This window comes from Suricata suricatta, chromosome 9 (assembly GCF_006229205.1).
Source record: "Suricata suricatta isolate VVHF042 chromosome 9, meerkat_22Aug2017_6uvM2_HiC, whole genome shotgun sequence".
NCBI lineage: Eukaryota > Metazoa > Chordata > Mammalia > Carnivora > Herpestidae > Suricata > Suricata suricatta.
This window is the reverse complement of record NC_043708.1, coordinates 117,274,769-117,291,274: the sequence shown is the minus strand read 5'-3', so window position 1 is coordinate 117,291,274 and position 16,506 is coordinate 117,274,769. Positions and strand designations below refer to the sequence as shown.

The following is a 16,506-nucleotide window of genomic DNA, read 5'->3' as shown; positions in this document are numbered from 1 at the left end:
ATACCTAAACTCATAAATACCTGGCGTGCCTGGGTGGCTTAGTCGTTTAAGCATGTGACTCTTGATTTCAGCTCAAATCATGATCTTACAGTTCATGAGACAGAGCCCCCCTCTGCTGTTGGGCTCTGAGCTAATAGTGCAGACCCTCCTTGGGATTCTCTCTCACTCTCTACCCCTCTTCTGCCTGCATGAGCTCTCACACTTTCTCTCCCTCTCTCTCAAAATACAATAAAGTTAAAAAAAATAAACTCATAAAATCTGATTCAAGGATAACACCACTGGCTTCTAATTTAACTTCAAAGTACTTTTAAGAACACTTGCCACATACAATTTTAAGTGAACTACACTGTATCTGTTAAAAGACAGAAAATTGTTGGGGTACCTGGGTGGCTCAGCCGGTTAAGCAGCCAACTTCAGCTGAGGTCATGATCTCATAGTTCCTGAGTTCAAGCCCTGCGTCAGGATCTGTGCTGACAGCTCAGAGCCTACAGCCTGCTTTGGATTCTGTGTCTCCTTCTCTCTCTGCCCTCCCCTGCTCACACTATGCCAGTCTCTCAAAAATAAATAAATGTTAAAACCTTTTTTTAAATAAAAAAATTAAAATTTTTAAAAAGACAGAAAATTGTTGCTCTAAAGATTATACTTGAAGGATATAAAAATTGAAGATGTTTAATTTTCTAATATCTAGTAAAATCCCTCAAAATGGCTTATTTATATTCTTTTGGGCAGTCACCAACTGGAGTAGTATTTTTAGATCAATCAGTACATGAACATTCCTTCATTCACCCACCATAAATGCCTGAAACTATACATTTAAAATAAAAGGGAGGGAAGGCATTTGGCTGGCTCAATTGGTGGAGCATGTGACATTTTATCCCAAGGTTGTAAATCTGAGCCTTATATTGGGTGTAAAGATTACCTAAAAAAAAAAATAAAATAAAATCTTTAAATAAATAAAATTAATTAATTAATTAAAATAAAATAGAACCATTTACATTTCTCTTCAAGTCAGGAGTAAGGAACTTATTTAATTATAGTTTAGATTATGTACTTGCTCGGGAAAAGCAGGATTCAAAAACAGCCTAATACAAGAAAACACTAAAACCAATGAGTGCAAGGCAAGTCTCAGGGAAGGCTTCCCAGAGTAATATTTAGGAATATTTAGCAATATTCCCTGAGACCTCAAGGACAGGTGAAATTAGTTGGCTGTATTCCAGGAAAATTGAAACGCACTGGCAAAGAGTTTGACACTAGAAAGAGGTTAGACAGCTCAAAAAACTGAAAAGGCCAGTCCTGTTAGATGGCTCTGAACAAAGGGGAGTGTGGAGAAAGAGATGGCTGAGGAGAAAGAATCTAGATTATGCAGGATTTCGTGGATCAATAAAAGATTCTGAATTTATTCTAAAAGCAACGGAAAGCCAAAGAAGAATTTTAAATAGAAAATAACAAGGTTAGACTTACATTTTTAAACAATCACTTGAAAAGCCAGAATTGTTATTTGTTCACAATAACCCAAAAGAATTATAAACTATTAGAAATGAAGGAGTTCATCTAAGTTGATGGTTACAAAATCATTACCAGCAATGACCCAATGAAATAAAAAAGTTGCTATTTACAGTGCAAAAAATTTAATCAAACACCTAGCAATAAATTTAATAATGTGTAAAAGACCTTTTTGAAGAAAACTGCAAAATATAGAAGAATCAAATAAATAGCAAGATAAACCACATCAATTCTCAGTTTATATGTTCAATGCAATTCCAAATAATATCTCCAAAGGAATCTGATAAAATGATTTTAAGTTCTGAAGAAATGAAAGTTAAGAGTCAAGATAGTTCTGAAAATTAATAAAGGGGAGGCCTGTACTCCCAGATTCCAAAGCTTAATACAGAGCTATGTGAAATAAAACAATGTAGTACTGGTGTTTATAGAAGAGAAAGACAAAAAACTAAATTAAAAAGAAAAGAACTAAAATCAAACCCAAGCACATAACAGATGACAGTAGAAAAATAATGAAGAATCAATACTTAATGTTCAAAAAATTAACTTACCATATGGAAAAAAATTGATTCCTAATTCCCTCCCACATGGGACCTAAATGCAAAAAAACCCAAACAATAATATAAACCTATCAACTACTGGCAGACAACATAAAAGATGGTTTCTTGAATAAAAAATACAAATCATAAAGGAAAAGGCTCATGATTTTGACATCAAAAGATGAGATTCTATATCATGTAAGAGAATATTACAATGGCTGCACTGTGAAGAAGAATGAATAAGATGTTCATCAAGGTCCTTTACAACATAAATGCTGTATGATAATGTCTCATTCTTTTTAAACATTTAATTCATAAAATATTTAAATATACCCAAAATAATAAAGTTCAAATACATTTACCCACCATCCAGAATTACTAATCAAGAAAACGCAAATTAAAATGAAGTATCATTTCATATCCATCAAATTTTCAAAAATTTTAAAATGTGACAATATCAAGTATGGGCTAAGATGCTGGAAAATGAACTGTACCTATACTGCTGATAAAGCGTATAGTGGTGTAATGATTTTAATGAAGAATTAGTAATATCTAGTAAAGCTAAAGTTTATTCACAATCTATTCAGGCAATTACACTTTAATGAATTTCCCCAAAAACCTACACCAAAAAAAAAAATGTATAAAAACAATCACTCCGGGATTATTTATAATGGCAGAAAAGGAAATAATTCCATATTCATCAACAGTGAAATACATATATTTCATATATCCATACAAAGGAATACCAAACAGCAAACTGAATAAACTAGACCTACATATACCAACATACAGATCTCAAAAAAAAGTACTGTTTTAAAGGGATAAAAAGGTACAATACAGTACCATTTTGTTTTAAATACTTTATAAACTGAACATTACCTTAGAGAGAATCTAACTTAATCTATTTACTTTATAAAAGGAAAAATACCAGAATATATAAAATAAATACTATTGTAGTCACAGAAATTTTAAACATGTCTAAAATAGTACTTTGGGGAATTAAATCTCGATCACTTAAGAAAAAGAAATTTGTAGGCTACAGTAATCAGTCTTAATTTCTCAACATCTGATGTCAGCTAGAAATATGTAGAACACAAACACATCCCTCCTAGGAAACCCTGTCAAATACAGCACAGGCATCGGCAGTAAAGTGGGACTATAGTATAGACAGGTCTTTGGTCCACTGTCTGGACTGACCCCCTAGTCCCTCTATCTACTTAAAATTATTTAAAGTTCTGAAGCCTAGAGGATTTTGTTCCTCATTATACTTAGTTCATCAGTCCACAGCAGACATCCAAAAGTAGTTCTAAACTAAAGAGAAAGCAGTTCACTCATCAAGCACTTACGAATACATAAAACTGCATGTTTTAAAATGTTTATTGTTCTCACAAAATCTTCAATTCAGGAGCAAAAAAATTATTTAATTTCAGTTAAGTGACTTACCTATTCTCCAGTTGAGATCCATCTATTTTTAAGTTTACCCCCTCCTTGCCTTCCATCTAGCCCAAACAATGGAAGAGGAATTTTAGAGTGAGTGAACTCCCTACTGAGATAAGTGAGACCATAAGACCTTCCGTTTTCATTTTGAAGATAGTCTGAAATATAGTACACTGGACAATAATGAAATTTAAAGAAATATACAATAATACCTGAAATGCAGAAATCTAGTTTTATGTAAGACTAAAGTTAGCTCAGTTGTTTTTTTTTTAATATGTTCTACTAAGAGTTCTCATTTCAACACTATAGTCCCTTTTTAAGCTCTTCCATTCTGTCAAGTACAGTATATCCCTACCAAACTTTATCCATTTAATTTTCTATTTTCCTTTTCTGTTCTTTAAACATGTTTAATGAGTCCTAGTCCATTTTGGGCTCCTAACACAAAGATACCACAGACTGAGTGGGTGGCTTGTAAACAGAAATTTCTCACATTTTTGTTGTCTAAGAAGCCCAATATAAAGGTGCTGGCAGATTCGATGTCTGGCAAGAACTAGATTCCTGATTCATAGACAGCTGTCTTCTGGCTACGTCTTCATATGGATGAAAAGGCAAGAGAACTCCTTGAAATCTTTTGTAATGCACTTTTATCAGGCACCCCGTTAGTGAGGGCTCTACTCTCTAATCAATTCCAGAAGAACTCAGCTCCTAATACCATTACATTGGGTGTTACAATTCCAACATATGAATTTAGGAGGACATAAACATTTACTCTATAGCACTATGTCACAGACATAACAAAATGTGAAAAAAAAAATTGAATATAAGTGAAGCAACTTAAGTAACTAGGGAAACTTTTCATTTTTTTAAGAAGCTCTAATTTAAAATTTCTTAAACAGCATAGTTTCTGTAACCAATATTCAATATGACACATTGTCAGCTTACTTCAGAAAACAAGAAATATGTTACCTAATTACTCTTTGTGTGAAATGGGATTTATCAATTAGTATACATGTCACATAAAACAGGTGCTCAAAAAACATATATTTTTTTAATTCCCAAAATAAAAACTGTAAATATTTAGCAAAGGTAAATATTTAATATCCTTATTTATGACACACTATAATGTTATCAATATTGGCACATACACACACACAGAGGAACAATAAATAGAATTCCTAATGAAAAAAAATATTAAAGTAATTAATAAGCTTATGAATACCCATGTCTTTCTATGACCCATTAGCTTTATGTAGAAAAAAACTGCTGGGAATTTCATCCTTTCGCTTTCAAAGAACGAGATTATGCTTTACATCTGATAAGAGAAGAATCTGTTAGTACTATGAAGAAATTCCTGTAGTAGCTGCAGTGCTAGACATATCATCTGAGAAGAAAATAACATTACTTTTAAAGATGAAGCAGGGAAGTGACAAAATATGACATTTGTTCAATTTGAATGGTACATACATGATTGTTATATTATTCTCTGTACTGTCTGTATATTTAATTGGGGGGGAATTCAGAATGCATTCTGGATCACAAAGAATATAAAAGTAAATGGGTTAGAACAGTGGTCACAGTCTACAAAAGAAATGCTAAGACTATCTCTCACATTCAAGAGTAGAACTCTATTAGAAGCTTCAAATGGATAAGGTATCCCTCTTGATATAAAGGAGACATAAATCATCACATTAAGAACAAAGAGCTACAAGCCTGCATACCATAAAGAAACTAACCTCAACTGACCTTAGAAGGGTAGTGTTCACCACATAGTGAACTGTTAAGAATTACCACATTAAACTCCATTCTACCCACCCAAGAGTCATTTAAGGAACATTTTATCCTACTTGTATAGTAAGTGTTCAGGTCTCATATGCTATCTTCATGCTTTTACTTATAGCAGAGATGCTGTAATAAAGTCTTACATAGGATTCTTTTCCATGATCCACATGTGATGCCTTATAGATTCCTAAGACTTCCTAGAATTGAAACTCTCGAAAAATCTATCCAATAAGAAGCTATGTCTCCAAAACTTCTATGCCCCTGAGGTCAAGCATATGATTCACTTGCCATTTGTCAAATTAAAAGAAGAGGTGAAAAGTAAAGCAAATTACTAGAGGTGTTTGTGGATTAATAATACTGGACAGTATGTCACTAATTATTAAGGGTTATTATTTTAAATGTAGTTAACAACTTTAAAATAAATTCAGAACTAAATATTTTCCAAAATAATACTTCTATGAAAAGGTTAAACACGTTAATAGAGAAAAGCATGAAAATATACCAAGGTTCCACTCGCCTATTTAATATTAACCAATTTGTTTTTTTAGGTTAAGTCACTAAATTACATAAGGTCACTTTATTATTCCACTTTTTTGAGAGTGATCACACCTGAAAACAATCCTTTGAAACACACAAAGCAAGTATCACCTTTACTTGAAAGAAGTTAACAAAGGCTTTAAAAAATAAATGACCTGCTCATGACCAGCTAGGAAGCTAGACAATCTTCTGACACCAAAATTAGTGCTTCTTCCTCCACATGAGTGATTCTTGGTGGCTTTTGTCCACTGAACCTGCTGAGACTCTGAAACACTTAAAATTTTATATATAATTTTAAGGAGTTCACAGTCATGAAGCTTAGAATCAAAACAACCATCAGCTAAATCTATATGCAAAAGGCCAATATTCCAAAAACAGATTCTAGCTTTGTTTCATTCTCAGATTGGCCTTAAACTTAATAATCTTCTTTTTGGGGTACCTGGGTGACTCAGTCGGTTAAGCGGCCAACTTTGGCTCAGGTCATGATTTCACGGTTTGTGGGTTTGAGCCCCGCATCAGGCTCTGTGCTGACAGCTCAGAGCCTGGAGCTTGCTTCAGATTCTGTGTCTCCCTCTCTCTCTGACCCTCCCCAGCTGAGGCTGCTTCTCTCTGTCTCAATAATAAATAAGACATAAAAAAAAATTATTAAAAAATAATCTTTTTGACTTACTATCCACAATGATATTTACTTGCTAAAGATAATTTAGATCAAAGCACACTATATGTGACATTTCTCAGGTTAAATGAAAATGAAAGTAGGCAGGGACTTACTACAGATTTTTATTTCATTAAAAAAATTACTTAGCATCTTTAAATATTTTAAACATATGCTTTAGACAGAATATGTTTATATATTAAAACTATTTATATTTACTGTAATTTTACTTGACTTCCTTTATTAGAAGAAAAAGCTCCATTTCCTGCACTGCTATGGTCAGAAAAGGCCCAATGATGGCATCTTGTGAAGTCTGCCTTCTAATAATAGTGTAGAAAACACTCAAACATAAAGTGGGTACTCACAAACTACTCCTCCCAACAGGTAGGAGAGAAGATGTTTCATAGGGTACAAAGAGCCCTGAACTTTAGTCCAGAGACTCACACTGTGGTTCTGGGTGACTTTAAGAGAATCTGTTTAAATCTTTGCACTTCAATTTCTTCATGTGTAAAATTAATGGAGTAACTGAGCTCAAGAATAGTCCTACTCAGGTTTAAAACTCTTATAAATCTAGGGATGCCTGGGTGGCTCAGTTGGTTAAGCACCCCAGTTCAGCTCAAGTCATGATCCCACAGTTCGTGGGTTCAAGCCGCACATCGAGCTCTGTGCTGCCAGCTCAGAGCCTGGAGCATACTTCAGATTCTGTGTCTCCCTCTCTCTCTGGCCCTCCCCCGCCTGTACTCTGTATCTGTCTCTCAAATAAATAAACATTAAAATAATAATAATAAATAAAACTCCTACAAATCTAGAAGATAGGATGATAATCACCCCAGAAAAATATCAAAGTATTTATAGGAAACTGTCGAAGTAAAAAAAAAAAAATCTTCTTAAATATATCCCCATTCACACAAACACAAACACACTATGTGCCAGATCTTGGGTGATGGAGTAGGACCAAGATATAAGGATATGAAGTATCTCATATATGTCAAATAGTTGTTGAAAAGGGGTAAAAAATATATTCTTCAGAATAGCAGCTGCGGGTGAAAAGTGTTGAGTCCAAGAGAACTGTCCTAAGATTAGGAGAGCACAGAAGAATGAGGCTCCATTACGGGATAATGTTTCACAAAAAATGGTGTTATATGGACAAAGTAACTAGACTATAAGCTTCCAAAAGACAGAGACATGATTTTTATCTTTGTATCCCTTACACCTAACCAAGCTTATCATAGTAGACTAACCCTAACCCAAAAAATGTTAGCTATTTACTAATTCATAACTAATTCACCCATTCTCAAATATGAATAGTAAACTTTCTGGTAACTTTCTGGTTACCCTTAAAGAGTGAGTTCATAGGCAGTGAGAATGAAAACCATGTAAAGGATAACATGCTAAGGTCCACAGTATGTAAGGTGCTTTGAGACCAATCAGAAAAACTGGGTAAGAAGACTTCAAATAAGCATATTTACAAAGGGCCTATTTGTTAGACATTTTACAAGCTTTAATCCTCATTAACAACCCTGAGTTAGTTTCACCATTCCATTTTACAGATGACAAAACTGTAGCTCACCAAAACTAAGTAACTTGCCAAGATCAGACAATGAGGGTGAGCCCTGAATTAAAAATGGGATCTAATCCCAAAGCTGTTTTCACTGGACATACTGTAATGTCTTTGAATTTATATCTACATTTGCACTGTAGCGGGGAGACAGAGACTGTCAAAATCTGCCAAAACTCTAATCTTGAATTATCATAAAAAGAGAAAATTTGTCTTCCTTTATAAAAATGAGAAAATAAATCTTTTTAACAGCTGCATGTGTACATAACCTAAATTGTCTCTACATTCTGACCAATACAAGTTTAGGTCTAAACAAAAAAAATGCAACATGACTGAAGTACATAACCAGTAATCATTTAAGAATATAAGCATTTCAAGTGCTTGGGTTGAAAAATTTAGGTATGATTCACAGTTTTGGATTATTCCACTGACTGCTTATTTGAAACTGCAAATTATTTCAGATTTGTGGGGGAGCGGTTTGGAGGGATAATTTTAAAAATGACCTAAAGTTTAAGAAATACAAATGATTAAATGTTAAATGTCAAAGACACTATAAGTAACCAATTAATCTTGTTAAATGAACTGGACAAGATGAGAATGTGTCTTCCTTGCAATTCTGACTAATAAGTATACTTAAAATATTTAAGTCATGAAAAAAAATGTACAATATAGGAGAGATAAAACAAAAACAGCTTACAAAACCTCTGAAAAGGAATCAGAGGTTCCTCTCTGAATTTTTCTCTCTCTGTAAAGTTAAACTCTTCAGGTACTAGGCAAAGTCTAGACAATTGTGTACATAATACATAGCACACTAATGCTAGTTAATAAATATTGACACAATAAGACTTTCTTGGTTTCCAATTCTAATTTTGTAAATACAGGGTCATTATATGTTGAATTTATTTCTTACTTTTGCAGTCATGATTACTAGTTTCTTTAAAGGGCTCCTGGGTCACTCTTTAGTTTTATCAGCATCATCACTAATACTGTATTCATTTCATTAAAAATATGATAAATAGCTGATTTATAAGCAAGATCTAATTCCAAAATTACTTCCACTATACTACTGTAGCCAAATTTTATTTTTATCTTCCTAAATTCTAAACTTTTTTACATGGTTTACACAATTATATTCCAAGAAAGAATGCTTACTAGTCAGAGGTATGAAGTACACACTTCTCATCCTCTTGTCATTCACTCAAGATTTACTGGGTATCTATAGTGACTCTGACAGGTATCTTTTGACAGCTGTACTTATAAACTTTAGGTTATTTCCATTTCAGGCCCTCTTCCTTCCCCTAGAATATTCTGGAATAATATCCTGCTTCTTTCAATATTGAAAGCAGTGGAATACTCCAAAATTATAGGTCATATCCATATTCTCTCATGATTTATGGAGGGTAACTCTGGACTGTAAATCCCATATTGCTATTCGTCTACATTTTCAACAGCACCCTAGCCACTTTATAAATATAATGCCAGACAGATTTAGTAATGTTTCTGTTTTAATAGGCCCATAGGACGTTTTAAAAAAAATTAAGAGACTAAATTATCTCTGAAGAATAAACTCAATGAGTGTCTATGTTAAAATTTTGCTAACAATTTTATGGACTAAGGCATTTGCCACATTCAATTCTGACTTTACCAACAAAACCTCCACGCCATGACGATGAGTCCTTTTCATTTTCTCAACTGAAAAGGGAAAATAAAAATTGCCAATGTTTGCAGGTTTGCATTTAACAGACACTCTGGCAAGCCCGGTAGCTCATGTTTAATGTAAAAAACCCAATAATTTAGGAACACAACCTTTGGGCTTGATTTTCCTCTTCATTCGCCCTCCCCGCCAGTCCACCCCCAAAATCCCGATCCACCGAAGCATACGTCTAAACATTTTTCACTAACAGGGCAAAAACCTCGAAAAGAGAGTTCCTCTTGAAAGGAAAAGGCCAGGCCTGTTTCTTACGCTCCTCCGCTCCAAGGAGGGCCAACACTCGACGCCCTGCACGCCCCGCCCCGGGCCCGCTCGCGTCCCCTAAAGCGACAAAACCCTCCTTCAGGCCCTCAGCCAGGACTGACAGTTAAGGGAGCAGCAGCGGCTGCTACCTACCTACCCGAGGCCTACTTCTGGCATCGACCCCTCCAAACCATGCGCCCCCAATACTTGCCGCACCGCGGTTTGGGAGGGTCCCTACCTTTGCCGAAGCCAGCCCCGCAGGGTGGCCTGGGCAACAGAAAAAACGAAGGGAAATGCGGCCCGGCCTCCCCGGCCCAGGCCTCGTCCTCGGCCACACTGACCTGTTGTCGCCCCCGCGCCTGGGCTGTGGCCCTCGCAGCAGCGGTCGCCTCACTGGTCGTAGTCGCCCTCGCTCGCCGCCTCCGCCCGCCACCGCCTCGTTCCCTTTCGCTGCCGCCACCGCCGGGGCTCATACGGGACCCGCTCTTCCTTCTCCGGAGACTAAGGCCGGGAGAGGGGGTATCGGGGCCGCAGAAAATCCCGCGCTCGTCACCAGCCGACGCTCTGCCGCTGCCTTTGCCCACTAGGGAGCTGCGGGGCCCGCCGAGCCGGGGCTAGACTGTAAGCTGCTCCGAGCGCGACCCCAAGAAGGAGCCGAAGGAGGCACCGCTGTCCGCGGCCGTAATCGCTTAGGTCCGCAGAGATGAAGCTCAAGTCGGAGGCAGCAGCGAAAGGCGAGTGCCTGGGCCTACGGATGGCTAAGTGATAGCGAGGTGCGCAGGCGAGAGGAAGGCGGTGTGTCGAGATTCTGACGAAGGGGATTCAGGCTCTGTCGTCTCCTGCAGTCACCCCGAACCAAGCGCCACCATCTTGGGAAAAACGCGGATCTCGCGGCCGCAGCGCAAGCCGGGAGGACTTGCTGGGCGGGCCGAGTATCCCAGCAGCCTGAGCGCGCTGCCCGGCCGGGCTTGGGCTCGGGCCGGGACGCAGGGACGTGGGGCGGGGCCGGGGTGCGCGCGGGAGGTGCAGCGTTGTGGTCCGCCCCCTCTTGCCGAGTCCGCCCCCTTCCTGCTTGCCGTCGTCGCCAGCGCAGGGGGTGTTGGGAAGGGGAAATTGCTTGCGGTTCCCCGGAGTCCTACTAGGGTTGGTCGCCATCTTAGGTCGGGGCGAAGGGGGCGATATTTCCTTTGAGCCACCGCTGTTTGTGGGTTTGTGGCCCCCCAAGAAAAAAGCGTGTACACGCCGAATGCCCCCAGCGCCCCCAGGAGTGTTGGAGAGTCTCCTGGTTTACCCAAGTCGAGAAACGTGCTAGGACTCGGATGCTCTCGATTTTGGTGGGAGACAAATCGGCTCTGAAAATCCGCTGGAGGGGAGGGGGAGGGGGGTTTTGATAGCTACCAGACCCTCGGCCGGACTGGAGCCTCCGGATACCAGGCCTTCGACCCCAATCCCTTTCTGTAAATACTACAGAGGTAGCCTGAGAGTGTGAGCCAGCTTTCAGAGGACCAAGGTCATCCACTTAGGTCTCTCGGCAACACTTTGTCACTAGTTTACCAAAAGGTGAAAGTCTGTCTCGCAGTTTTGAGGTTCGGTAGGTTGTTGGGGAAGAATGTGGCCTCTTGGTAGACATCAGCAGAATGGATGCTAATTTTGACCTATGTGACAACACATTTTTAAAGCCATGCGTCTTCAGTTTTAGTACCAAGGTCACCATTTTATTTAAAAGGGCTTTTTTATGGCTCTGTGACACTTAAACTAGCAAAGCTAAATGGAATCACTAACAATGCAGTATTAACGGCCTGCAACTTTGCTAAGCCCTTAAAGTACTGTATGAGATCCCATTCATCTAGTATTTAAAGGATTTTTTTAATAGTCAATCTTACAGAGCACTGTATTTAGCTGTCATATATGTAGATATGTATATCTAATCATATATATAGATATATGCTATAGATAGATATATAGATATATTTAGATACTGCTTCCCAAGTATAAACAACTATAAAGAGTAAGCTACTGGAATTTAACTGATCCCAGAACAGTTAATGATAAATGTCAGTATTAAATCATGTTCAATTTTTCCTCAGTTCCTTATACTGTTTTCCACTTTCCTCCATTACAGGTCTTCATTTGGAAACAGTTTGCCGTTATATTTTATACAAGAGGCAAGTTAAAATCAGTCTTATAAGAATTTTTTTGCATATTAACAAAATAGGCAAATGAGAATGAAAATCTTTGAAGAATTTTGTTAGAATAATCAAAGCAAAATGTTACCACAGTATCTAGCATGTGAGGATACTTGTAACTATTCTACCTAAGTATAAATTGCCTGAATAAATGAAATTCAGTTTTATACAACCTGGGGCATCAAAATGGGGCAGAAATTCCTGAATATCAAAAAAATTAAAGACTGACAAGAAATAAATCTGTCCTTAGTTAAATGGCACAGTGAATATCCTGTTTTTTACCAAAATCATGGAGGATTTCCAGATCCTCCTTTGAATATGAAGAAGTTACACATAGGCCTTTTCATTAGTGTCAGACCTGGTTCAGGAACCCACTTTGCTCTTTGTCTTTCAAATTTTCTGATGTTTGCTGGTAAAAATTACTGGCACATTGACTAGAATATGGTAAGTGTTCAATAAATGTTAGGGCTTAGTAATCGTACTTATTATCCATACTATTATTTAGCATTATACACTTGATGAACTCCTTCACACCTCCACCCTTATTTACACTCCCCCAATCTCCTGTCTTAAAGTATGAGCCATTTTTCGTTCTTACAGCTTTTTTTTTCCTTTTGCTAGTGTGTGAGGGGGTAAATCTCAAGACTCTTAGTCTGTTGGTTGTTCCCCTTCTTGTTCACGAATTCTCCTTCTACTAACTGTGTCCCTTCCATTCAGAAGACCTGTCTATACTTGGATTGTCATTTCTAAGTCCCTCTTCAACTACTGAAATTTAGCATTTGCCCCCATTTAATACACTGCTTATGTTAATGACAGTAATAGCCAAATCAAAAATTGCTTCTTAATTCTCATGATATCTGACCTGTGTGGGCTTCCATACCCCTAACCACTGCCTCCTAGAATTTACTCCCTTAGGTCCATCACCCTGTAGGAGAATGAAACCAACTCACCCTCCATCCTCCCTTCCTGTGTCTTGGACCCTCTTCTTCAATAATGCTCCTCCTCTCCATCGTTAATTCCCTTTGCCTGCTATATTATACAGTGTCTGACATTACCGTATACATATTCTCTCCCTCTATCACTTATTTCAGTCAGGGAACAAGTTTGAATCTTGAACACTGATCTCTCTCAGAAACCATTTGTCTTCAGCCCCTTATTGGAAATGTGTATTGGATGTTCTATTGCACCGTAAAACTCAACATGTCTAAAATTGAACTGCTTATTTGTTCCATTTTCCACCATTAACTGAGATAGGAATAATTTGGGAGAAGAGGTTTTGGAAGAACAAGCAGGAATTGGGTTTGGGGAATGTTAAATTTGAAATACCTATATCACTGTAGTGGATATCTATAATAGAGATTGACTACTAGTTGACTCCTAATATGTCTTCTCTTCATCCATAATAATAGAATTATCTAGCCAGACACATGGTTGCCTATAATAAACTCTGAATGTAGCCATGTCAGTAGGTCTGGCCAGTGGGATTAGGCAACTTCCAGATGATACTCTAAAATAAATGAGATGTCTCTTTCCTTTATCCCTTTCTGATGATGGAAATGTAGACATTGTGAGCTATTGTAGAAGGACAATTGGGTGGGTCCTTGAAGACTTAATGAATCAAAGCCTGTGTACTAGCTTGAACTTTAGTGTAAGACAGCTAACTTCTCTAATTTGCCATAGTTATTCTACATCCCTTTTACTGAAGCTGACCTTGTATCATAATATCCAAATGAAGAAATGAGGAGGCAGTTGGATGTGGATGTCTGGAGTTAAGGGAGAATGAAACCAACTCATCCTACATTCGCTGACTTGGTGACTCTTATATCTGTGGCATTTCTCAATCATAATAATGTTAGTAATCCTAGATTTATTCCTCTCTCGTACTCTTCTGGCAATTAAGAGGCAAAGTTGCATATTCCTCAAAGCATCGGTTTTAAAATTAGCATAGCAAAATGTTTAAGAGCACAGGCTCCCAATTTATTAGCAAGTGCAAAAATGTCAGGCAAAATCATAAATCTATCCCTGGATTTACTTTTCTCATCTGTAAAGTGGGGTTATTGTGAGAGTTAAGTGTTAATACATGTAAAGCTCTTAGAATAATGTGGGCATATAGTAACAAAAGTGAGATTTTTAAGATCCCATGCAGATCCCAGTTCTGCCACTTAAAAATATAGAACTTTTAATTAAATAAATTAATTAATTTCCTTATTAAAATAGGGAAAAAAATAATACTGACCTCATAGGGTCACTGTAAGCCTTCTTTCATTCATTCAGTACATATTTATTAAATACCTGTACCAGCACAGCTCTAGGTGTCAAAAAAAGCAATGAACAAAGCCTGCCCTCGTGGAGTTTATAATCTAGTAGAGAAAAAAAACCCCAACAAATGTGATAAATATTAAGGAGAAATACAAAAGAAGGTGAAGAGAATAGAGGATGCTACAGGAGTTGAATCATGCAGGGTGGTCAGAGAGGTGTCATTGAAAAGATATTTAAGCAGAGGCTTAACAGAATGAGCTGTGAGATATAAGAGGAAGAGTATTTCAAACAGAGAGGGTCCTGAGGCAGAAAGGTACCTAGTGAAGTCTAGGACCACTTAGGAAGACACTGAATGGAACACAGTAAGAAAAGGAGTTGAGATGAGATCAGGGAAGTCAGAGTGGGCCACAGCCCAGGCTTTGCACTTCATCCTGAAGTCATGGGTACTTGCACTAAATGAGGTGGAAAGCCCCTAGAAGAGTTTAAGATAGGTATGACAAAATTTAACCTATGGGAACCATTCTGGCTGCTGTGTGGAGAATGGGCACACAGCACATATGAAGTGTTTAGTGCCTAACATATAAGAAATGTTCAATAAGTGGTGATAAACATTTATTAGCTATTATGGTCATTATTATATAACACCTATTTTCTTCTACATAATCCCTCTGATACTACCTTAATTTAGACCCTTACTGTTTCTTACCTAAACTCAAATGTAAACTCCAGAAGCACAGAGTCATACTACCTTATTCATTATTGTATCCCCCAAACCCAACACAATAGTGATCCATATTACAGTACTTGGCTACTGAATCACACTGTGGGATATTTTTTAAAGAAACAAATATGATTTCATTGCATCCTTGCTTGAATCTTCACTGGTTATTTTTTTTTTTCTTTTAATGTTTGTTTACTTTTGAGAGAAGAGGAGGGACAGAGAGGGAGAGAGATCCAGAGCAGGCTCTTCACTCACCATAGCAAGCCCAATGTGAGGCTCAAACTCACAAAACTATGAGATCGTAACCTAAGCTGAAGTCAGATGCTCAACCTACTGAGCCACCCATGCACCTCAAATCTGTCACTGGTTCTCATAGCTTTCTGGATGATGTCCAAATTCCAAGACCAAACTCCATTGGATATGGGCCCCACTTTTCTTCAAGCCCCAATTCCTTCCACTCCCCACATAAATCCATTGCTGGAGCAGTACTTATTTTAAAAAGTCATTTGGAGCCCTTTTTGCAGTCAACTTCATTTTTTTTGTTTTCCAATTCCAGTGTAGCTACCTTGCAGTATTAATTAGTTTCAAATGTACAGTGTAGTGATTCAATAATTCATTAGTGCTCATTAAGAGAAGTGCACTTTTAATCTCCTTCACCAACAAAATTAAAGACTAAAGATTATTGAATGGAAGAAGATAATTACAATGATACCTGATAAAGGATTAGTACCTAAAATATATAAAGAGCTTGTACAACTTAATACCAAAAAGTAATCCAATAAACAAATGGGCAGAAGACATAAACAGACATCCCTCCAAAGAAGACATACAGGTTGCCAACAGACACCAAAGAGATGCTCAGCTTCACTTCTTATCAGGGAAATCCAAATCAAAACCACAATGAGCTATCACCTCACATTTGTCATAATGGCTAAAATCAGCAACACAAGAAAAAACAAGTGTTGGTGAGAATGTGGAGGAAAAGAAACACTCCTGCACTGCTGGTGGGAAAGCAAACTTGTGCAGCCACTGTGAAAAACAATATAGAGTTTCCTTAAAATGTTAAAAATAGAACTACCCTATGATCCAGCAATCCCATTACTGGGTATTTACCAAAAAAATAGAAAAACACAAACACATGTTCCTATGTTTATTCTAGCATTACAATAGACAAATTATTGAAGCAACCCAAATGTCCATTTGTCCCCTGGTAGATTGATGGATAAAAAAGATTTGGTGTGTGTTTGTGTGATGGAATATTCAGCCATTAAAATAATGAAATTTTTGCCTTTTGTAACAAGATATATGGAGAGAGTTTAATGCTAAGCAAAATACCATATAATTTCATTCTTATGGAACTTAAGAAATAAAAGAGGAATAA

At 37.3% G+C, this 16,506-nt stretch overlaps 1 protein-coding gene and 1 long non-coding RNA gene across 3 annotated transcripts in view; one reads left to right on the top strand and one right to left on the bottom strand.

Moving 5' to 3' along the window:
- UBE3A (ubiquitin protein ligase E3A) overlaps nucleotides 1-10,383 on the bottom strand; it is a 96,550-nt gene extending 86,167 nt beyond the window's left edge. The window contains exon 1 of one of the 2 annotated variants that reach the window (XM_029950625.1): nucleotides 10,301-10,383. The gene's annotated coding sequence lies outside the window, so the exon portion shown is untranslated. The remainder of the gene's footprint in view (nucleotides 1-10,300) is intronic. The other variant, XM_029950626.1, reaches the window with a different exon arrangement.
- A 709-nt stretch (nucleotides 10,384-11,092) lies between these two features.
- LOC115302918 lies at nucleotides 11,093-12,400 on the top strand. Its single transcript, XR_003913720.1, has 2 exons — nucleotides 11,093-11,293; nucleotides 12,082-12,400. It is a non-coding gene; the product is annotated as an uncharacterized LOC115302918 (long non-coding RNA).
- The last annotated feature ends 4,106 nt before the right edge of the window (nucleotides 12,401-16,506 follow it).